The 25,411-nt window shown below is 43.9% G+C and overlaps 1 protein-coding gene across 1 annotated transcript in view; it reads left to right on the forward strand.

The window, feature by feature from the left end:
• EIF5A (eukaryotic translation initiation factor 5A) overlaps window positions 1–21,592 on the forward strand; it is a gene marked incomplete in the record, with an annotated part of 366,037 nt that extends 344,445 nt beyond the window's left edge. Inside the window, 1 exon segment of the mRNA XM_044077033.1 lies at window positions 20,440–21,592.
• Window positions 21,593–25,411: the final 3,819 nt, after the last annotated feature.

Consider the following 25,411-nt stretch of genomic DNA (forward strand, 5'->3'; position numbering starts at 1 on the left):
ATAAAATTTTAAAAAAAATAATGTATGAAATGTGTGTATTTTTAATTTGTATGTTTTAAATATACATTCTAAAAACTGCTTCAAATTAAGTAAACTAGCTTAATTTCAACAATGGAAGTCACCACATATATAAGTGATCAACGTAAAAAAGACCTATATTTTAGCACGGGGGCTATATTACAGCTCTCATTTAACCCTGGCAAATTGAAGGCATCCAGTTTTAATTGCCATTGTAGTTCCAAAATCTCTAATAAAAGAGAAATAGGTCCTCCCCTCAGTGACTTTTGTTTACAGTCTATCCCCATGAAAACAAAATTGTGCCCAGGGTTTGATACTACATGCTTTGCAAGAGCGTTTTCAGTTTTATTGTTCCTAATAGCATAAGTATGCTGGTATCTTTTTTACGTTGATCACTTATATATGTGGTGACTTCCATTGTTGAAATTAAGCTAGTTTACTTCATTTGAAGCAGTTTTTAGAATGTATATTTAAAACATACAAATTAAAAATACACACATTTCATACATATACATCTATGTACTGTTTTCCGCATTTTAAGCTTGCAAGGTAATAAGATTTAGGGTCAGTAGGCATACTGCATATACTGTACATCCAAGTACACTTATTTTTACCACTATTTTTATTATTATTTTTATATGGTTTTACAGATACTGTGTTTGTCCTTAAAGGAAGTGATGTATTTTACGTATTTCAGCTGTATTAAATGAGGCCGGCATAGTATAAATTGTGGTTGGCGCCTTTTTTACTGTGTTTTTAGCCTCTGAAGAAGCTACACTGTCTCAGTAGCGAAAACGCTATTTTATTTTGTTTTTTTCAATAAATCTGCGTTTAGGCTTTGTGACTGCATTGATTGCGGAGCATTCTTTCTGTTTTCTCAAGTGTGTCTTCACGTTTTGCAAAATTTATATATATATATATATATATATATATATATATATATATATATATATATATATATATATATATATATATATATATGTATCATTTATATATATATATATATATATATATATATATATATATGATATATATATATATATATAATATAATTTTTATATATATATTTAGGTTCATAGGTTTATACTAGGCTATCTGCCCTAAGGCATTTATAAGCCTAGCCCAAAGTTTTGTGGCTTACGCCACCCCTTATATGAAAAAATACTGTGCCCATTAGTTTGTTGTGCCTCTGTCCAGCAGTGACACAGAGATGATTCCCGGGGTAAACCTACGATCTCCCATCCACTGGTCAAGATTTCTCGAACAGAGCCGGTGAGGTGCTCTGCCTCACATGGACTGGGATTTTATTCCACAGCATATGGAGTCTGAGTGATAAATCTGTCCCTCCAGCACGTCCTATTTATATCCGTGCTAAGGTTTAAGTCGCTTGCTCTAGTGGTTTTGGTGGATTTGGATTTTTTGAGGTGGAGCATGTCCATTAATTCCGGGTTGGACATGGCCTTGTATGTCAGGCACATGTCACCTTTGAGCAGACTGTATGCAACTGAATAGAGCTGGAGTTTCTTCAATCTGGCAGCATATGACATTTTGGAGTCCCTTTATCCTTTTGGTGAGGAACTTTTGGGGTCTCTCCAATTGCTGCAGATATATATACGTGTGTGTATATATGTATATGTATATATATATATATATATATGTGTGTGTATGTATGTATATGTGTGTGTATGTATGTATATGTGTGTGTATATGTATGTATATGTATGTATATGTATGTATAAGTGTGTATGTATGTATATGTATGTATAAGTGTGTATGTATGTATATGTATGTATAAGTGTGTATGTATGTATATGTATGTATAAGTGTATATGTGTGTGTGTATGTATAATATAATTTTTGTTCCCCCATTTGGGGGGGCACCTGACATCTGGGGCAAGAAGAACTAATTAAAATGGCGTTTGCTGCATGTTTTATATCCCGGATGTCATGTAAGAGGAAACGGCAACTGATGCAGGACCCCAAGACTTTGTTATTCAGGCCGACTGAGGGCAACCTGCCAGCAGATTACCTAAATGTAATGACTGCAACAGTGAATACACTCCATCTACATTTATGGTAAGTGTACACAACTGTACTTTCTGTGCCTTGCCTTTTGGGTTCTCCACTGCCCCAAGGGTATTCATAAAATGCGTGGCTCCAGTGATTGCCTACTGCAGGACCAAGGGAATATAAATATTCCCGTACCTAGATGACCTCTTAATTTAGGCAGCAGACAGGGAAACTCTCCATCACAAAGCCCTCCTGCTGCTGTCTCTAGGGTTCCTCATAAGTTTCCCAAGTCCCAACTCGAACCGGCGCAAGACATTGTCTTCCCAGGATGCAGGAACCGGCGCAAGACATTGTCTTCCCAGGATGCAGAATCAGGACTGGCATCATGGCATCTCTTTCCCACCACCTTCTCTGCCCTTCATCAGATCTGGCTGCAAGACCATTTCTTACTACTACTGGGGTACATAGTCACTATCCCCATGCTACCCCTTGTGAGGTTACACATGAGAGAATTCCAATGTTACCTATGCTCATTGTGGAACCAGCACTCCCACCCTGTGGTTTTCAGGGTCCCACTCTTTCCCTGTCTCCAAGAATTAAAATGGTGGCTAGTTCAGGTAGCCCAGAATCTGGGACTACCCCTTCTAATGCCTCCCCCTCCCAGACTATGCACATGGATGCCTCAGATCTGGGCTGGGGGCAACTCTGAGTCCAAGGTTAGTGCAAGGCAGGCCTTTCAGCCCCATCTCCAGCAGGGTCTCCTAAATATCTTCACAGACAACGCCATGGTCATGTGGTACCTCAAGCAAGGAGGCACCAAGTCCTACCTCCTATGCAGATTAGCTCTACAGGTATGGGAGCTGGCTATCTCTCGGAATCACCCTCCAGACAACCTTCATCCCATCACAAAACCAAATTGCAGCCATGAGTGGATGGTGTCAAGAGATGTTTTTAAGTCTGGTTCACAGGTGGGGTATTCCACAGATAAACCGGTTTGCCGCCTCCGCAAACGGGCAACTCCAAAACTATTGCTCCAGGGCACATGACTCCAAGGCATTACACACCTTCTCAGTATCATGGAAGGGGAGATTCCTGTATCCAGTTCTCCCTTCCCATTATTCTAGAGAGCCCTACTGAAAATTCAGCAGGACTTGCTAAAAATCTTTCTGTTGACACCCTGCTGGCCAAGGCAGCAGTGAATGTTAGTGTTCTCTGCTGCAGTCATTACTGTTGGGTGTTATCCCTGCTCTGGTAGCCCTCATTTGGTGCGAATACCAGAGTCGAGGGTTTTGTGTATTGGCTGTCGCTTGCTGGCTGACAGCAGATCGTCCAAGCTATAAGCGGAGAGCAGGTGACGCCATTACCTCTGTCTCCTGCCGTGGAGTCCTAAGAAGCTGTTCGCAACGGTGCCCGTCGCCCACTTACAGATTTCGAACTTCAGTTGAAAGCATCTAAAGCCAAGTACCCCATTAGGGATCCTTCCGAAAGTCAACAATTGTCTCGCCTGTGGAAAGGAAATGCCACGCAGAGACTTTCATTCTTACTGCATCACTTATCTAGGCCCAGAAAACGTCCCACACTGTCTGTTCTGTGCCCTCTCTAATGTTAGAACTAGCCGACGTAGAGCTTTGTAGACTGTTATTTTCGTAGTCTGTCTCAGTTAAGCTACGGCGTCAGCAAATCGCAGATCTTCCAAATAAAAGTAAAGATTAAGGATGGAGACGGACCGCAAAAGGCCAAGCCTACCGTCAGCACCACCACTAAAAGGGTAGTCAGCTCTTCGGAATTCAGTAAGGGGCTTTCACAGCCCCTGATGCCCGACTAACTTCGCAGGCTTCTTCTGAGACCCTTTCAGAGTCCTGTATGCCACATAAGACTACGTCCTTTTAATTCAGTGTTCACTTCAGGGCCTTCACTCTCTCATCCGACTACCGCACTGATGACACGAGGGATACCCTTCAGTCTAGACTTGGCGTTAACCTTAAGAGAACAGCAAAGAGCTTGCATTCCACTACTCTTTCCTCCCCTCAAGCTAGAATGCTGAAAATGGCAGAGGATCTCATGACTTTCATCTGGGGAAATCGGGATTCACCTGCCAAAAGGGAACCTTCCCCAGACACCATTTCTGAGTTAGGCTCTGAGGGATTTGACTCCTCTGATTTTAGAGGAACACCCTCTAAATTCCTATAAAGACTAATGCAGAAGGCTGTATTCCTTCTGCATCCCCCTCCTGAAGGCTTTTTCTTTGGGGAAACTCTTCACATCCTAAGGGAACACTTCAATTGGGAATTGCAGGATTTCCTGCAGTCTAAGAAAAAATTAAGAGAATTTCTAAATCTACCCCAGCACAGGCCTTTGGCCATTCCACCCATTCTGGAGGAGATAAATGTTTACCTGGAATCCAGCCTCACCCCCGATACCCTTCCACCAGCCCCCAGAAAGCCTGACGGGTACTACAGGGTGACCCTTCCACCAGCCCCCAGAAAGCCTGACGGGTACTACAGGGTGCCAGATTCTCAAATTCCTCTGCAGAAGGCCTACAGCAGATATGGAGGTAATTACTCTGGGACCTAAGGCAGTTAAGGCTACCTCAGCAAAGAATCCTACTCCATCAGACAAGGAATTCAGAGCCCTGGATAGATTTGGGTAAAGTGTATACCTCTGCCACTCTAACCGTAAGGGCTCTTAATTGTCAGTTCCCTATGTTAAAATCAACCACACACACTGGAACTTTTAGAACACAAAATATCTGCTCTTCCTGATTCTGCCAGCAAGTAGCAGACTTATTGCACTCTTCCTCTCAAGTAGGTAAGCATTCCTTGCACTGTGGATTTGAGGCCCCAGAAGCTTCAAGCAGGGCAGCAGTGACAGGTTTTGTAATTGGGTGACATGCATGGCTTAAGGAACAACATCTCCCTGATCATGTCAAACTCTTAGATGCACCCCTGCCTAGATGACATCTTGATCTTGGCAGACTGCAAAGAAACCCTTTCAACCCATGTACAATTCACCATGTCCCTTCTACAAAAGCTGGGGTTCACCTTCAACCTCCCAAAGTCTTCCCTGACTCTAGAGCAAGACTAGATATTTCTGGGCTGCAGAATCAAAACAGACATAATGAAAGCCTTTCTACCCTAAGACAAGGTCAGCTCCCTGACCTCCCATTTCAGACTCCTGCTGCAGACTCAAGTAATGACTGCAAGGCACTTCCTACGGACACTGGGCCTAATGGCAGCCACCATCCCTATGCTTCTAACTAGAATGCATATGCAAAAGCTGCAGTTGTATCTAAAAAAAAAAAAAAAGAAAAAATAATTTTTGGTCCTAACATCCGCATCCCCTGGAGCAAGAAATCTCGCTCCTACCCTGCCTAAAGGCAGAGATCAGTTGGTGGATTCAAGTCCAGTTCAACCCGGGCCTTCCTCTCCAGCCTACTCACCCAGCCCAGGTTATGCATACAGATCATCAGATTCAGGATGGTTATCTACAATGGCATCCTACAGGGTTCACGCAACATGGCACCCTTTCTTAAAGGCCAAACACACCAATGTGAGAAATGACAGCAGTCCTGGCTGTGAAATGCTGTCCCCTTCTACTACCGGGTGGTGGTCAAATAATTGGACAGCACCACAGTTATGTGGTACCTCAACAAACAGGAAGGAACAAGCGTACCACCTGTGCAGACTAATCTTGCTAATATGGGATCTAGCCTCTCTTCACAACTTGTCCCTGCAAGTATCCTACATCCCCTCGCAGGACAACAAGCAGACCTAAGCAGGGCATCCTCTCCACAACATGAATGGATGTTGGACTGGACAGTCTTCCTAGACATTGTCCACCGGTGGGGCATTCAGTAGACTTGTTTGCCTACCCTGAGAACAGACTACTGCAGACCTTCTGCTCCAAGACCTACTCCCCACTAGCTTGTAGAGTAGATGCATTCAGCATTTCTTGGAAGGGGGAAGTTTCTGTATGCCTCAACTCCCTTCCCACTAATTCAGAAAGTCGTCCTGAAAATCAGACAAACCAAAAATATTGTTGGTGACTCCCTACTGGCAAAGGCAGCACTGGTTTCCCCTACTTCAGTCTAAACAAACGAAAAACCAAACAGCTAAACTAAAAATAAAATAAAAAAAAAAAAACCAGGCAGCAGCAACCAGATGAAAAACGGCACGGACTGTTTATTCCAGGTATTCAAAGACTTTGAATATCTGGAATAAACAGTCTGTGCCATTTTTCATCTGGTTCCTACTTCAGTCTAGCCAAGGGCAGTCGCCACAAGTTACCTCACAAGGTGGACCTTGATGCAACAAAAGGGAACCCACATCCACCCACACTTGCAGATGTCACTGACACTGGGTGATGCACTTTTAATTCCCTTCAGACATCACTACTCAGAGGATGTGCTTTCAGTCCTGAGGGAGGTCAGGAAACCTACAAGAAAATCATACCTAGCTAAATGGGAAAGATTTTCTAAGTGGTGCTGGACAAGGGCAGGGACCCATGCATTGCAGATCCCTCCCCTTAGATGTCCTTCAAGGATGCATCTGCAGTCCTTACAAATGGGTTGTCCTGGCCTCAGGCAGCCCTTCGGTCAGCCGGATTCCAAAGTCTGGGTCTGGCCTCGGCTGATGTCGCACTTCACCCGACGTCATAGCTGCAGTTCAGCGGGTATAAAGGCATCAGCCGACGCCATTTTCCTCGGTCTTTCTTGCCGCATGGCGCCCGAAGCAGAAGCTGTTCAAGTGCCGGTCGGTCAGAACCAGAGATTACTTCTACCGAAGACTTCTAAAAAGCTAAGTACCCCGTTCGGGACTCTTTCTTGCCTCAGCCGATGTCAGAAAAAGTGAATAACTGTTTAACTTGTGGGAAACAAATACCTCATAAAGATTTCCACTCTTACTGCCTACCTTGTTTAGGCCCAGACCACGATGTAGCAGCTTGTCTAGCCTGTGCTTCTTTCAACCGACTGACGCTTGGACGTCGGTCGGAATTTGCTGAGGAGTTTTTCGGCTCCGCTTTTGCTTACAATATGCCGTCGGAAACTCCGACTTCACAATTAACTAAAAAACGCAAGGAAAAGGACCGACACTCGCGGTCCGCGGTTTTGGCCGAAACCGCGGTTTAGTCAACCGCGAGTGTCTCTGTTTCGGCTGAGAGTCCACGGTTCTTCCTTCGGCCGAAAGCTTGCTTCCTACCGAGGCCTCATCCAGCATGGCTGAATCTGCTACTGAAATCCCACCTGCTCTTGCAGGTTCACAGGATTTATCTGATACTATACCTTTAGATATGTCTACTCCTGCACGTGGAGCTGCTAGGCCCCCTGCATCCATGTCGATTAAGGCTTTTGCCAGGGCTAAAGCAGCAAAATCTACCAAAACTGTGCCTGCTAAGACCCCCTCTCCCAGGCCTAGCTCTAGTTCTCAAATGCTTAATCTAGCAGAGGATCTCATTTCTTTGATCCGGGGATCCCAACCTCACCCTGACAGGGCCTCTCACCCACCTCCAGAGAAGAGACTTAGAGCAGAGCCCCCTGAGCCAGTTTCTTCAGATTACTCCTCTGATGATTCAGATAATACAAACCCTCCAGAGGGCCCTTATTCTCCTTATGAGGACTCTGATGCAGAAGACTCCATTCCTTCTGCCTCTCCGCCTGAGGAATTTTCTTTTGGGGAAACCTTGCATGCTATGAGGGAACAATTTCAATGGCAGGGCCAGGATTTTTCAGACTCTAGGAAAAGGCTTAGGACCTTTTTGCATTTGCCACAGCATAGGCCTTTAGCCATTCCTCCAGTACTCACTGTTGTGGATGATGCATTCAATGATGCTTGTACTGCTCCTGATTCTCTCCCTCCGGTCCCTGCTAAGCCCGACAGGTACTACAGGGTTCTGGACACACATTATCATTTGTATAAGGCTCCTTTTGCAGATCCTGAAACTATCTCCCAGGGACCCAAGGCTGTAGCAGCTACCTCTGCCAAAAACCCTCACGACGCTGAAAGGGAATCTAGGGCCTTAGAGAGATGGGGTTAAAAAGTTTACACTTCTGCTACTCTTTCGGCTAGGGCCTTAAACTGTCAATTCCACATGATTCAGTATCAGGAATTTGTTAGATCAGTTAACTAAACTGTCCTCGTCTGAACCATTAGACAAAAAATCTGTTCAGGAAATGGTACATAACATTCAGCAGGTCAGTAATCATTCTTTAAAATGCGGCTATGATGCACTGGAGGCTTCCTTTAGATCAGCTATGACTGGTACAGTGATCAGAAGGCATGCATGGTTAAAAGAGCAGTCCTTACCAGACCATGTTAAATCAAAGCTCCTAGATGCTCCCATGGATAAGCTCAATTTGTTTGGCTCCCCTGCACAGCAGGTGCTGAAGAAGGTGGAAGAGAAAGCAAAATCTGTCCAGACAGTTAAGGATTTCTTACAGGTCCAGCCTCCAAGGTTTAGTAGGAACTGGCCTTCCAAGAATTGGTCCTTTCCAGACACCTCCAGAGCTCAGAGAGGCAGGAATAGGCGCCCAAGAGGCAGGGGTCAATCCAGAGGTGCATACAGGGGCGCCAGTGGCAGCCTAACAACCAGCAGTACTGCCACAGATCCAGCCACCACCACTTCCACAGGACAATCACAGTGACTTGGCTCTGAGACCGCCTACCAGGGAACAACTAGAAGCACCCTTAGGCGGAAAACTAGCCTTATTTTCAGTAAACTGGCATCACATCACAGGAGACAAATGGATTTTACAGACAATAGACCAAGGTTACAGGTTTCACTTCCATACTCTACCAAGGAAGAGAGGAATGCTAAACCTACCTCCAAATCAGAAGACAAAAGCTCTAGAACAAATACACCACTTACTAAGGATGAGAGCTATAGAAAGGGTACAGTCTATGGAACAAGGGCAAGGATTTTACTCCAGACTTTTCCTGGTGCCAAGAAAAGAAAACCAATGGAGACCTATTCTCTACCTGTCCGCTCTAAACACATCTCATTGTTCCAAAATTCAAAATGCTGACCTACAGCAGCTTCTTCCCATGCTGGGCAAGGAGTCTTGGCTGGTAACTCTAGATCTCAAGGAGGCATACCTGCACGTCCCCATACGATCAAATTGCAGAAGATACCTCAGATTTCTTGCAGGATCAGAGCATTATCAATTCTCAGCATTGCCCTTTGGCTTATCTACTGCGCCCAGAGTATTCACGAAATGCCTGGCATCAGTAATTGCTCATTGCAGGCTTCAGGGAATTCAAATTTACCCTTACCTGGACGACTGCCTGTTACAAGCGGACAACAAAAACAAATTAGAAAAAGATTTGAAAGGTCATTCATCTACTGCAAGCCCTGGGATACACAGTCAATATAAAAAAGTCAAGGCTGATACCATCCCAAAGGATAACTTTCTTGGGTGCAGAGCTGGACACATCAAATCAAATGGCATCCCTCACAGCAGAAAAACAGAAGCACCTTCCTCTCTATTTCATGGCATTAACAAAGCAGAACCAACTAACAGCAAGGAAAGTCCTGCAAGCCCTGGGTTACATGGCATCCTGCATAATATTGATTCCACATGCCAGACTACATATGAGAAAGTTACAATGGTACCTAAGGAATTTATGGTCTCGGCACAAGCACAGCCTAGAAACCCAAATTCCAACAAGTCCATGCCTGAAGCAAGAATTCCAATGGTGGGCTCAGGCCTGTCAATCAAAGGGCTGCCCTTCCACAGCACTCAACCAAGCCAGACTATCACAACGGACGCCTCATACCTCGGTTGGGGGGCACACATGCTGGACAAGTGCATACAAGGCTTATGGACTCAAGACCAGCTGAACTTACACATAAATCAAAAGGAGATGCTGGCAGTAAAACTGGCAATTCAGACCATTTCTTCGACAGGGTCAATTGCTGATAAGGACGGACAACACCACAGTTATGTGGTACATCAACAAACAGGGAGGCACACATTCATACCCTCTATGCCGGATGGCAATGGACCTCTGGAATGTGGCCCTGAGCTTCAACATTCAGTTGCAAGCAATATTTGTACCAGGAAAAGAAAATATTCTAGCAGACATCCTAAGCAGAACTACCACGGATGCCCACGAATGGATGTTACATCCAGACATCTTCAAATCCATTACCGAGAAATGGGGACTACCAGAAATAGACTTATTCTCATCCCCACACAACCACCAATTGAAAAAATTCTGCACTAGGGCATACCACCCACTTGCTTGGAAGGTGGACTCCCTATCTTTCAGTTGAAAAAACCTGACAGCATATGCATTCCCACCTCTTCCTTTGATGCACAAGGTGCTATTGAAGATCAAAGAAGACCGTCCAAGGATCACCCTGATAGCTCCAGACTGGCCGAGGCAGCATTGGTACCCATTACTGAGGAGCATGTCTCGGGAACAAATATGGCCTCTGCCCCTAGTTCCCTTACTGTCAACACAGAACAACTTCAAAACCCTGCATCCAAACCTGAAAACACTGCAGCTGGCTGCCTGGAACATTGCATAAGACAAAATAACCCAGATTTATCTCAAAGGGTTAAAGACATTATCTTGGAGGCTCGCAGACCCTCAACAACAAAAACTTATTCAGCAAAATGGAAAAGATATCTCATTTGGAGTGCAACAAAGGGAGTAGATGCATCATTGGCAAACATAGCTAACATCCTGGAATATTTAGCAGAGCTTTTCCACAATGGTCTGTCTTACTCCTCCATTAAGATTCATGCATCAGCAATTTCAGCAGAATACAACATGGATCCTCCAGTCTTTTCTCAACCTCTACTCAGACAGTTTCTCAGAGGAATTAAAAATGTAAAACCACCAAGGAAACCACCATTGCCTACATTTGTGTTAGAAAAGTTAACACTCCCCCCTTTTGAACCAGCAGCAACAGCAGAATTACAGTACTTATCTTGGAAGACTGCATTCCTGCTTGCAATCACTTCAGCTAGAAGGGTTTCTGAATTACAGGCATTAATGGCAGTACAGCCCTTCCTTATCTTCCATCAGGATAGTGTCCATGAGAACTAATCCTACCTTTATGCCAAAAGTGGTCTCCAGAGTATCTTTAAACCAAGCAATACACCTACCAACATTCTTCCCCAATCCACAGAACAGGGGGGAAAGATTGCTGCATACCTTGGATGTACACAAACAATTGCGCTACTACCTGAACAGAACCAAGAACTATAGAAAAACTGACCAGCTTCTGGTAGCATATGCCACAGGAATGGAAGGAAAAGCAATTTCAAAACAATCTCAAAATGGATAGGAAATTGCATTAGGTTCTGTTACTCTTTTCATGGAAAGGCAACTCCAGAAAACATCAGACCTCATTCCACAAGGGCTACAGCCACTACTACAGCTTTCTTACGAGGAGTGGCTACCAAAGACATTTTAGAGGCTGCTACTTGAGCTCCGTGCATACATTTGCCAAGCATTATAATCTGCCTTTATACTCCAGATCCCGAGCAGGTTTTGCCACTGCTGTTTTGCAAGGGATCTTAACTACACCATAAACTCTTATTGCCTCCTTAGTGCCTCCTCCCCCAGTTTGGCTATGGTATTCTACCCATTTGTAAGGACTGCAGATGCATCCTTGAAGGACATAGTACAGATGTTCTTCATCTCACATTGCTGCAGTCATAACCTGTGGGTAGTCCGCTGTCCTCTGTTGGCCCGAATACCAAAGTGTTAGGCTGGCGTCTGTCATGGTCGCTCATTTGTGCTAGATTTAATAAGCGCACCATTAAACGCAGGTTAGATTGTGCTAGGGTTGTCTTCGGTAAGCGGTGTAACTACAATATGCCGTCGGATCCTCCGATGCCCGCTACCGCTAAGAAGCATAAGGAAAAATCGTAGTCCAAGCAGGATGAGTCGTCCGTTACGGATGCCGGTTCTTTAGAAACTACGGTGGAATCTGTGGATCCAGCCGAGGTTTCAGCTGAGTCTCAGGGGGAGCCTTTAATTTTGCAGGATGTGGCCTCTCAGGAGTCGGGTCAGGCTGAGGGGGCCTCTCGGGTTTCTGTAGTCCCTTCTTTGCATAAGGTGGTTAGGCCTTCTACTTCTGTCTCTAAGGTACCTTCCACTGTCTCTAAGGTACCTTCCAAGGTCAGGCCTGGTTTGTCTTCCTCTGGCGTCAGCCCTAGTTCTGCAGGTTCTGTACCTAAAAAGCATATGCTGAAAATGGCAGAGGATTTGATTACCTTAATCAGGGGTTCTATGCCCCCTCCAGATAAGAGGCCTAGGGTGGAGCCAGAGGTGGAAGGATTGGAGCATTCCTCAGATTACTCTGAGTCTTCGGCTGAAGACATTCAGGATTTTCCTCCTTATTCTGATTCAGATGCAGAGGATTCTAGTCCTTCTGCTTCCCCTCCAGAGGATTTTTCTTTTTCTGAAACCCTGCATTCCATGAGGGAGCATTTTAAGTGGGAAGGTCAGGATTTCTCAGATTCTCGAAAGAGACTTTGGGAATTTTTGTTTTTACCACAGCATAGGCCCTTGGCTATACCCCCTGTTTTGGATGTTGTTCAGGATGTTTTCTCTGAGGCTTCCCTTAATCCTGATTCTTTGCCTCCTGCCCCGGTCAAGCCAGACAGGTATTAGAGTGCCAGAGGCTCATAAATATTTGTATAAAAGCCCAAGAGCTGACCCGGAAACTATTAGCCAGGGACCTAAGGGTGTCAAGGCTTCTGTTGTAAAGAATCCAGTTCCTATGGATAAAGATTCTAGAGCTTTGGCAATTCAAAGCCCTCATTGCTAAAGTGGAAGAGGTATACACTTTTTTACCCCACCTATCCAGTTTCATATGCTGAAGTACCAGAATTTTCTCCTAAGTCAGTTAAAATCTAAGGTAGATGCTTTGGCAGAGGGCATAGAGTGTAAGGAATTACAGGATTTAGTTCATGCCTCTGATCAGGTGGGTAAGCATTCTTTGCAGTGTGGTTTTGATGCTCTTCAGGCTTCTTCCAGGGTGGCTGCCACTGGATCAGTTATTCGTAGGCACGCCTGGCTTAAGGATCAGAACTTGTCAGGGCATGTTAAAGCTCGAATTTTGGATGCTCCCCTTCAATCTGAAGTTCTGTTTGGTTCTCCTGTGGAGTCAGTTTTGAAGAAAATGGAAGACAAAGCTAAGTCTATGCAGACAGTTAAGGATTTTTTACAGGTGCAGCCCCCTAAGTTTAGCAGAAATTGGCCTACTAAGGGATGGGCTTATCCTTCTTCTGATTTACAGTCTAGGGGCAGAGCTCATGCGCAGGGTTCTTTCAGGCCTATGACGTGGAGTTCCCCTGCACAATCATCAGGTGAGGGCAGGGGTCAGCCTTTTCGTAAACAGACCCAATGACCTGTATCTCCAGCTGCCAGATCCCTCCTGTCTGGCAGCTCCTCTGGGAGGAAAGTTGGCACTTTTCAGGCAAAATTGGCTTTTAGTCACCCAGGACAAATGGGTGTTGGACATTATAGACCGAGGCTACAAGTTTTATTTTCACACCTTGCCTCCTTTCAAAGGCATGCCAGACTTTCCTCCTCAGCAAAAGTTGGAGGCTCACAAACAGATTTCTTTACTTTTAAAAATGGGGGCTATCCAGGGGGTCCCTCCGTCAGAAGTGGGCCTAGGATTTTATTCTCGCCTGTTTTTGGTACCAAAGAAAGGAAACACTTGGAGGCCAATTCTGGACTTGTCTATTCTCAACACATACCTGGACATTCCCAAATTCAAGATGTTAACTTTGCAACAGCTTCTGCCTCTGCTAGGCAAAGATCACTGGATGGTAACTCTGGATCTCAGAGGCTTATCTTCACATTCCTATCGGGCCCAGCTGCAGGAGGTTCCTGCATTTTCGGGCTGGCACTTTTCATTATCAGTTCTCTGCATTGCCCTTTGGCTTATCTACTGCACCCAGGGTGTTCACAAAAGTCCTAGCTCCGGTGATGGCCTTCTTAAGACTAAGGGGAATACAAATTTATCCTTATTTGGACGATTGCCTGATTCTTGCTCAAGACAAAGTCAAGTTAATTCACCATCTTCAGTATGTTATGACAGTGTTAAGGTGCCTAGGGTATTCTGTGAACGAAACAAAGTCCAGTCTAGTACCCTCTCAGGACATGTGCTTTCTGGGTGTGAGACTGAATACAGCCTCTCAGATGGTGTTTTTGACCCCGGACAAACAAAGAAATCTTGCCCTTTACTTCCAGCAATTATCTCTACGGTCCAGGCTGACTGCAAGGACAGTCCTTCAGGCCTTGGGGTTCATGGCATCTTGTATTCTGGTGCTTCCCAATGCCAAACTGCATATGAGGAAGCTACAATGGTATCTCAAAAGCATATGGACTCAACACTGCCACGATTTGGACACTGTCATTCAGATAATACCTTGCATCCAAAGGGAATTCTTGTGGTGGGCTCAGGAATGTCACCTAAACAAGGGACTCTCTGTGACCCGACCAGAGGCGAGTCAGATCTTAACTACAGATGCCTCAGACATAACTTGGGGAGCACACTTCAATGGGAAATGGGTTCAAGACACGTGGCCTCCCAGACTACAACATTTGCATATCAACATGAAGGAGATGTTAGCAGTCTAATTTGCCCTGATGGCCTTCAAGGATCTACTTCAACCAGGACAGGTGTTGATTCAAACAGACACAACAGTCATGTAGTACATCAACAAGCAAGGGGGAACCCATTCGTACCCTCTTTGCAGACAAGCTATGATTTTGTGGGAGACTGCTCTGTTTGCACCTCACTCTTCAGGCAAGGTTTCTGCCGGGAGCACAGAACTCCTTAGCAGATGTTTTGAGCAGACAGATGGTGGAGCCCCACGAGTGGAAATTGGATCCTCATGTATTTCAACAGTTTACTGTGGCTTGGGGAACTCCAGACATAGATCTGTTCGCTTCTCCACTAAATTTCCAACTTCCAAAGTTTTGCACAAAGCTGTTTCACCCAAAAGCTTGGAAAGTGGATGCTCTATCATTCAGTTGGAACAACCTTCACGTCTATGCCTTTCCTCTTCTGCCTCTTCTTCCCAAGGTGCTCTTGAAGGTCAGACAGGACAAGCCTTGCATGATTCTAATAGCTCCAGATTGGCCACGTCAGCACTGGTACCCTCTGCTGAGGAGTTTAGTACAGGAGCCTCCTTGGCCTTTGCCATCAGTTCCACACCTTTTGTCCCAGGCAAGCAATCATTTCCGCAATGTCAGGATACAGTCCCTGCATCTGACAGCTTGGCATATTCTGTTTTAGACCCTGGGGGGTCGCAGCTTCCTCAACAAGTTTTGAATGTCATTTTGGAGGCCAGACGGCCTAGTACCGGGAAAGTTTATGCTGATAAATGGAGGAGATTTTTTCTTTGGAGCAAAACAAAGAGCTTTGATGTCTCTGTGCCTAATTTGAGTGTTTCACTAAAGTATCTTACAGAATTATTAGACAAGGGTTTGTCTTTCTCCTCTGTAAAAGTTCATGCTGCAGCCATTTCTGCTCACTGACTGTGACCCTCCTTTATTCTCTCACTCTTTGTTTAAGCAATTTCTTAGAGGGGCAAAAAACATAAGACCCCCACGTAGAGCTCCTACTCCTTCCTGGGATCTCAATTTTGTGTTGGAAAAGCTCACTTTACCTCCTTTTGAACCTGCAGCTACTACAGAGTTGAAGTTTTTGTCTTGGAAGACTGCTTTTTTGTTGGCCATTACGTCTGCTAGAAGGGTATCTGAATTACAGGCTCTAATGGCAGTTGAACCCTTCTTGATATTCCATAAGGATAGGGTCTCCCTGCGTACTAACCCTACTTTTATGCCTAAGGTTGTTTCTAATGTGGCATTAAACCAATCTATTCATTTGCCTACATTTTATGCTGATCCCCAAAATAAAGGGGAAAAAATTTTGCACTCTTTGGATATTCACAGGCAGTTGCGTTATTATTTGAGCAGAACCAAAGGGTTCAGGCAGTCTCAACAGTTGTTTGTTTCTTTTGCTTTGGGTTCTCAGGGGAAACCTGTTTCAAAACAAACTATTTCTAAGTGGATTGGTCATTGTATTGCTTTTTGTTCTCATCATGGTAAGGAGGTTCCGGCTGGAATCAGACCTCATTCCACTAGGGCGACTGCCACTTCTACTGCTTTTTTAAGGGTAGTAGCTACTAAAGATGTTTTGGAGGCAGCTACTTGGAGTTCAGTGCACACTTTTTCTAAACATTACCATCTCCCTCTTTATTCCAAATCTAGGGCTGGGTTTGCCACTGCAGTTTTACAGGGCATGTTAGCAGCTCCCAATGCTTTATGATTTTGCCAACCTCCCTTTACCTTTGCTTTGGGATTCTACCCACAGGTTATGACTGCAGCAATGTGAGATGAAGAACATAGTACAGTTTTGTACCTACCATAAATGTAGATGTTCGAAGATCCACATTGCTGCAGTCCAATTTACCCTCCCTCCTTCCCCTCTGTAGTTTGGGGTGGTTGTGTGGTTTGTGTTGTAAATATTGTTTCTACATGGGTGGTTGGGTGTTTTTCCATTTTTGGCTATGGCCTTTCTTTTTAAGGCCTTCTGACATCTGGGGCAAGAAAGACTTGAGGGTATGGCGCCGGTCATGCACTTTAGTACCACGGCGTACTGACGTCAGATCTGAGCGACCATGACCGACGCCAGCCTAACACTTTGGTGTTCGGGCCGACCGAGGACAGCGGACTACCCACAGGTTATGACTGCAGCAATGTGGATCTTCGAACATCTACATTTATGGTAGGTACAAAACTGTACTTTTTGTACCTACCATAAATGTAGATGTCCGAGAGGTATGCATCTGCAGTCAGGATTACCCACCCTCCTTCCCCTCTGTGGTACTCCTAGGGTATTTTCCCATCTTGTAGCTAGCTGGGGGAATCTATTATGGTGTATTTGTTTGTATATATGTATATACATGTTTATTTCTATTTGCTCTCTATTGTTTGGAAACATTTGCATTTATCCAAATTTAGCCTTCCTAGAGGGCACCTGGCATCTGGGGCAAGAAACACTGAGGAAAATGGCGTCGGCTGATGCCTTTATACCCGCTGAACTGCAGCTATGACGTCGGGTGAAGTGCGACATCAGCCGAGGCCAGACCCAGACTTTGGAATCCGGCCGACCGAAGGGCTGCCTGAGGCCAGGACAACCCATTTGTAAGGACTGCAGATGCATACCTCTCGGACATCTACATTTATGGTAGGTACAAAACTGTACTTTCTTGCATGCGTGTCTGCTAGTAAAAGGTGAACTTTTGTACTCTTCAGTAAAAGTTCCTTTCCGCTATCTCAGCCTGCCTACCACTAAGACCCTCCCTTTTTGACCAGGCTTGATGTGAAACTATTCTTAAAAGGGGTATTAAACATTATGCTTCCAAGAAAGCCTGTCCCACCACCCTGGGACCTTAACTCCCTTTTTGGCCAGGCTTGATGTGAAACTATTCTTAAAAGGGGTATTAAACATTAGGCTTCCAAGAAAGCCTGTCCCACCACCCTGGGACCTTAACTTCATTCTGGAAAAGCTAACTCTGCACCCATTTGAACCTGCTGGGACAGCTTGTCTGCAGATGTGTACTGCTAGTGTCCATAACTTCAGCCAGAAGTGTCAATTACAGGCCTTAATGGCCTGCCCCTGTTATACTACTTTCCCAAAAGGACAGGGTAACACTTAAGAACCAACTCCTCCATGCCTAAGGTGGTCAACGATTTGTCATTAAACCAATCTATTCGCCTTCCCACCTTATACCCCTCTCCTACCAATGAGGGTTAGAGGATACGTCACTCCCTGGATGTACACAGCTAAGATTTTACCTGGACAAAACAAAATCCATTTGAAAATCCAAGCAACTTGTTACCTTCCACCTCAGGGCCCTGGCCAAGGCAGTCTCAAAACAAACCATCGCATGTTGGATCAGGAAAGCCATTTGCCTCTTACTTGCACCATGGCAAAAAACACCCATTGTGGTTAACTCTCATTCCACCAGGGCAATGGCAACCTCCAAAGCCTTTCTCAAAGGCCTGGGCACTGGTTCCATTAAGGAAGCAGCCACATGGTCCATCATTCACACTTTCACCAAACACTACAAGTTAGATGACGTCTCCAGAGCATGGGCAGGATTTGCCAGAGCAATCCTACAGGGTTTTGTAGAGTCGGCCTCTTCATCCGCCACCCTACCTTTCAACTAAGGTGTGGAACACTCCCACATGAATGCTTCAACATAAGAATAGAAGAACATAATTGTGTAAAATCTTACCATAACCATAGAGGTCCTTTTCTTTCATGTTGTAGTATTCCCTCCCACCCACCCGTCAAACCCCCTTATTCTGGTCTTACTCAGTCCAGCATATCGTTAGGTCCCTTGAGTCTTATACCCTATCCTAGGACCTATGAAAATCACATAAGGGCTCCATGGGCCTATGCCTGACATCACTGGCATCTCCTCCTGCTTTGCTTTCTGTTGGGCTTTCAAGTTCTAAGGTCTGTGCGTGCAGACGTCACATTTAAGATCCCTGGTTTATGGCCCTACATGTGATGTCCCACACAGCTGCAACAGCCAAGCTGAAGCTTTCGTATAGGAGCAGACGTATGGGTCGCCTGAGGCGGCAAATCCCACACCAAGAGTACTGCAACATGGAAGAGGACGGCAACTGTGGTTATGGTAAGATTTTACACCACTACTTTTTCTGACTGCTTTAATACTTCCAGTTTGAGTTTTTGTTAAACTCACTACAGTGATATCTGTGGTAGTATCAGTTACACCAATCCTTTTGTGCAGCTCTAATTTTTTTGTTTTCCTAGCTTTCATCTGCATCCCGTATATGTTGGGAGCTCATTTATCACACAGGAAGAGTCTGTTAGGTTGGGTGCTGACATCCACACATGTACTTTTGTCCTACAGTTTTAAGATGATATATGTTGTGTTGAGACATAAGTGGTCCATACTTGGAGTATTAGAGTAATTGTCCTCTGGATGGAAAAACATATGGGCACTCCCATGATGAACGATGAGTAGATTTGGGTTAATTATCCCTCAAGTATCCTGCTGGGTTGTCTGCAGCCCAGGTGCATCTCTCCCTTGTGTGCTGCATTACTAAGTATGTCCCCGTAAAGTGTTATGCTGTGCACCCTTACTCTGGAAATGCTCACATTTTTGCAGCCGGACTGCCCCCTTTGGGATAGTCAAGCTAGTATTGTTTGCTGTAGTTTGTATTCATCACTGACCAAACACAGGTGGTCTGGGAGACTGCTGAACAAAGGGTAATATGTTAGTCTTGACTGTTTCCCTTGGATAGTACCAAACAGTTTAAGCCTTTAGCCTGGATCTGCAATCAAACCATAGTCTTTAGCAGATTATGGAGTGCTATATTTGTCTGCAGCTTTTATAAACTTGCTCTGATTTTTGCCCCATGTCTTTTGGTTCATTTCAGTATTTAAGTGACTTACACAGACTGCTTTCGTCCTTTAACTGGATACCTTTTGGGATTTTTATGCTTAATGTGGCAGGGGATTCTCATGCCCTCCAGTATGTATAGCTGTGTGTGTACCTTTAACTCCTAGTGGGTGTGGCTTGAGTCTTTAAAAAATGAAATTGCCTTACAGTTCTAAAATACTGACAGAGGTCAAATATCAATGCAGTCTGTCGTGCATGCTTCAAGATAAAATATTGATACCTTGTATGTAGCATGATTTTGGAATTGATGCAAGTATGACAAGTAATTGACGCTTAGAGGCGCAGTAGGAGGTAACTTCAGAAACTCCTGGAGGTGCACTCTACTAATGAATTAAGGAAGAATTAATCCAATCACTAATTGTAGTATCTTGTTTAGATGTGTTTTGGGGGTATTCAGTTTGTGTTGCCCTTTTATCTAGGTACAACATTACTTGCTTGCGAGAGAGAGTTGGGATCTGCAAACTTGCATGTGCTGGGAAGTGGATGGGTGCAGAAGAGGTAAATCCCTTGGACCGTATCCTTCAAGTCTGTCGATGCTGAGTAGTCTGTAGCAGTGTGTAAAAGTTACACTAATGGCAATTGTGTACATGTCCTTCATTGTAAGCATGGTGTTTGAAAGCACTGCAGTTCTCAAGTTTGTGGAGGGAGACCCATTTTCCTTTTGAGTTGAGGGACCATCACAGACTTGAATGGATTAGAGGATTTAGTTTGTGAATGTTACTTTTCAAGAGATCTGCAAGATAAATGTCCTGTGGCATCCTTTTATGGGTTGTAGGCTTGCTTGCATAGCAGGTGTGAGTATATATGCTTGATGTCTGTGCAAGGCCTTGGTGTCTTAATAGTGCCGCAGCACTTGAGAAATGTCTAGGTGAAATTTTCTTAATGTCTTGCAGTTTTTCATTCAGTGAGTGTGCCAATTTCTTTTTATGCTCTAGGGATGTTATGCTGGCAGAGACAGGAGCAAGGTCGTACCGGAACAATTAGCAAGACTTCTGGGTCGAAGATGGTGAAAGAAAATTTCCTTCCAATTAAAGAAAACATGTTTGGGTTTTGCCTTTTTTCTGTTTTTGTTTCTGTATTGCCTGGATTGTGGCCCAGATGTTTCCCTTCCCATTGGAATCTCATTGAATCGAATGAAACATGGTCCACTGTAGGAGTCTCCTTAGCACAGCTATCCCCAGAGAAGAAATGTAAAATTTGCACTTCATATTTAAATGGACACATAAGTCAGTATTTTTTTTTTAAACCTGTGTATTTAAACGTTTCATTATTAATCTGTTCCCAGTTTGCCTTTTTTTTTCTGGTTCTGAACTTCATCAAATTTACTTTACAACTGACGTTTCATTGCTGCTGCTGTTTCAGCACTAGTGAGTGACTTTTAGGTAAACTGGTACTTGGCCATGACTGCTTCTGGCTTTGAGCTCTTGTAGATAACTAGGGAAAGCCCATCCCTTCATTGTGTAACAGAGTAACCTGTACAATGTGGTGCTGTGGGTTCTAGAGACTAAAAGCCCATTACTTTTAAATTATGTAGAGTACTGAACAAGTTGAATGAAATGGAGGTGCTTTGCTTTTTTCTAATTAACAGCTTTCAAAATTATCCAGGCTTTGTAATATTGCCCAAATGAATATTATATCAGATGATGAACATTGAAGTGCCAAGGGAGTCTTTGTCACTGTGCTGTTTCTGAAACCAGTGAAACAGTTGTGTGTAAGGAGCCTGGATATTGAATATTTCCATTGCTGGGCTTTGTAGCACTTGTTAATAAGGTTGTGGAAGCCAACATGCCTTCTAGGTGTCTGTGCCAAGCAACGTTGGTAAGATGGTGGTACAAAGTCTTGATGGTTGGTGGTTCCCATTTGACACTGCCTGTATGACACAATCATACCTTTTTGTATAGGGTATTCATTTTATGCCTATAGTGTTAATGACATTAAAAGTCACTCTCTAGCTTTGAATCAGTTGTGCTGTCGTGAGACAGCTCTTACCAGCTTGTAAAAAAAAAAAAAGCCTCTCCCTGTATTTTGTTTTTACTCATCTGTTATCTTTGTTTAGCAATGTCAATAAAAATTAGATTTAATATGAAATAGTTGCCTGAAATATATGGTGTTATGGCCTCTTCTAAGTATTTTTGCTTGGATATGGAATGCCTTTGCAGTCTCTTCAGTGAGTCGAGTTTTACTGTCCTTTCTGCAAATTGAGTCATTTGTAATTTTGTAGCGTAGTTGTCACTACATAGTTTTCAAGACATTGTTTTTTTTGTAGCATTTGTGCTTGCTTTCAGAATTGTTTTTCTGGAAGCTTGATTACTGTAACCCCATGTCTGTGGCCCTTCCTCATTTTAATTTTAGAGGAGGTGTCTGGGTTAACTGTGATAGCTTGTAACTTATTCTAGCTGCCCTTCTTTCCCTGTTTAGTATTGTATGTTGGGCAGTATTGTTAGCCATGTTTCAAGAGGTGGTTCTGTCTTGGCCAAAGGTCACTCCTGAGGAACCTGTATAACCTTGAATTACAGGAAAAAGCTTCATTAAGTTGTATAATCTGAAATTTGTTACCGTTAGCTTTTGTAAGATCCAATGCAATTTTGTGAGTAAATGCAGTGGATTACACTTGGGTGCTCCCATTAAAGTTAGTGTTTGACTTGAGCTGAGTAAACACACTAAAGATTGCTAACCTGCCTTCGGAGTATCCTGACATTCCACAGCTGAGACCACCCTGTGTTGCAGGGTAGCCATAGTAGTCTGTCCCATGCAAGCTGCAAGACTTGAGATACTAACTGAACCCTCCGTCACCTTTTGTCTTCTAGTGTTTTATCCCAGTATGCCAGCAAATGGTATGCCAGCTTTTGCTCCTTAAGGCAGTTGAAGTTCTGCACCAGGGCACCAAAGGAAGGAATCTTGGTGACAAAAGCAGTCTTCATTTTTTGGGGCAGATCTAGTGTGTGCTTTGTCGCTTCATCCCTATGTTGCTGCAAAATGACAGAGGACAGGAAGATGACTGGTAGCTCTTCTGGCCCAGGAAGCTGTTAATGTCCTTTACTCGTGTTGCAGTATTCCTGTTGTGGGATCCTCCACCTCAGGCGACCTGAACATCGTCTCCTGTACATAAGCTTTCAGTCTAGTTGTTGGTGCATGGGACGTCACATGTATGGTCATAAACCAGAGTCCTGAAATGTAATGTCTGCACACAGACCACAGAACTTTTCTGCCGCAGTTGAACGTCTTGGCGCATGTGTCTTCTATCAGGATGCCTAAAGTGAAGTACCTTGTTGCGATTTCTTATAGTAATTGCTTGAGCTTGTTTTGCTTATTTGACAGCCTATGTCTGCCAAGAGAGGTAAATGGTGATGTGCGTGTCAAATTCCACATAAGGACACCCGTGACCGTTGCATGTTTTGTCTAGGCTGGGAACACAACCATACCTCCTGCACCATCTGCCAGTCCTTCGTCCCTATAACTTAGAAGCAGTTTGGCTGCCCTTAACCGGTGTTTAGAAAATCAAAGGCTCAAGAAGTTAGCCCTTAGGATGGATCTGAAATTGGCCGAATCAGTGGAACCACCAAAGAAAGGCCAAAGTTTCATGGCACATTACCAATGCCTCTGACACCCTGTGAACTGCCTATTATATATAGGGGTTGAGATGTCTACTAGAGCAGTCAGCTTCTACAGCTTCCCTCGAGGAAGCAGTTTCCGAAGCGCCAATCGGCACGGCCGTGGTAATGTTTGTTTCCGAAGTTGAGGGGAAACAAGGATGTTCTTGGTGTTTCACTGTTGCAGTTATCACATTTGGGAACCCATGTCAAATGCACCTGCATATCAATCAGTGTTAGCTGTACAGAATTCTCTGCCAGCCTTCAAGGACCACATTCTTCCAGGACAATTAATGGTAAAGACTGGCAACACCACTTGTGATACATAAGCAGGGGGGAAACCCACTCATACCCTCTGCAGACTAGCCATGGCGCTGTGGAACACAGCCTTGAGCTACCAAGTACACCTACAGACTCAATTCCTGCCAGGAAAGCTAAATACACTGGCAGATGATCTAAGCGGTGGAGGAAAGGCATAAACTATTTTTTCCAGGACGACGACAAGGGCTTCCACTTTCCAAGCTTGTTTGTGGGGAGTCCATGTGCAGAATTTGTCCAATTGGTAGATGTTCATGTTGCACTGCTGCAGTCATCACATTTGGGTTATCTGCTTGTAGTAGCCCTCAGTCTGCCTGATTAACAAGGTCTTGGGTCCTGCATAGTTTGCTGTCCCTTCCGTGATGTCAGGTCTGGTATAAAACATGCAGCTGACACCATTACATCAGTCTCTCTTGCCGTACGGTGTCCTAAGCAGAAGCAGTTCGCAAGTGCCGGTCAGCTGATTCCTGAAATTTTCGTTTTCGAGTTTCAGAACCGAAGTCTTAAACTAAAAGCAAAGTACCCAGTTGCTGAAACTTTTTTTTTCTGGCTCTAAACGGATGTCATTTAAAGTAAATAATTGCATTACTTGTGGAAAGCAAATGCCTCCTAATGATTTTCATTTGTACTGTATTCCTTGTGTAGGCCCTGACCACGACATACCTCACTGTCAGTTTTGTGCCTTATTTAAACCACTATCTGTATATTTACACTTCTAAATATTTTGGTGCTCTGTTCAATTATCCTGATACGTCTTCGGTAAGCCATCCGACTACATACATTCTGAAAAAAACGCAAAGATAGACGCATGCCGTCTATGTCCAAAGCTGCCGACGACACTTCTAAGCCAGTTGCCGGTTCGCCGGTACTCTAGGTGCTTTTGCAGCTTCTGTTACCTGCTACTTCTGATTTGCAGGCCTTTACTGAGACCCATTCGGATGTCTGGTATGCTGCGAGATGTAAATAGACCACAAACTGAGAGAACAAAAAAAGAGAGGATCCAACTGCAGTGATGAAATAAATAGGTAATCCACTGGCCACAGGACAAACTAAAGTTTTATTAAGCGCTTTTCGTCTGCTTAAATAAGCAGACTTCTTCAGACAACACAGTACCATGAACACTAAACTTATATAGTTACTGAACAGCTTGTTAAGTCAATTATCCAATCAATCTATTAAAAACATGTATAATTTTAAAGACATAAAATGTGACTAAAGGTCACTGTAAAACTCTCATGAATTAAAAGCTGTAAATTAAAACCTAACCACTCTAACATTTACTGAACACTAAATATTCTTAAATATTTAAACAACAATTAAGAAATTAGTAAATATAAATAAGAAATGAAAATTTGGAAAAATAGTAATGAATAATAAATGATAAATAGAAATATATGTAAATATATGTGAATACACAGATAAAATAGAACGGAATTGGTAACAAACAGCACTAGCCTGTCATGATTAATAACTTATCTTGACAGATTCCTCAGTTTTAATAGGCTGCTGATAGAGCAGCCATCATTAAGTCCGGTAGCACATAAGCATTAAGCCTAATCTGCCATCTTAATTGACCCCTCCAAAAGTAAATGTAATGGAGCTCCTCTTGTTTTCAGGGATCTGGTCAATCACTAAAAATTTAAAGGAATGGTCATTGTACATGGTAATATGCTTGGCTAGGGCATTATCTTGTTTTACTCTGCTAATAGCGTTTTGATGTTCATAGATTCGCTCACGTAATCTACGCTCAGCCTTTCCCACATAGAATCCTGCACATTTTTGGCATTGAGCCAAATATACAACCATTCTAGAATTGCAAGTACATCTACAACGCATGTCAAATCTTTGGTTAACAGTGAATCGGTTGGATTCACAGATGTATTTACACTGGTTACAGCTTTGGCATTTATACATCCCAGGTGTCCGTGTGGGGGTACTGTCAGGTTGTTCTAGCAGGGTTTTCAAGTTTTTGCCCCTCCTAAAGGTGAGTTTTGGTCTA

The sequence above is a fragment of the Protopterus annectens genome, chromosome 7.part0 (assembly GCF_019279795.1).
Source record: "Protopterus annectens isolate FY-2018-M chromosome 7.part0, PAN1.0, whole genome shotgun sequence".
NCBI classification, from domain to species: domain Eukaryota; kingdom Metazoa; phylum Chordata; order Ceratodontiformes; family Protopteridae; genus Protopterus; species Protopterus annectens.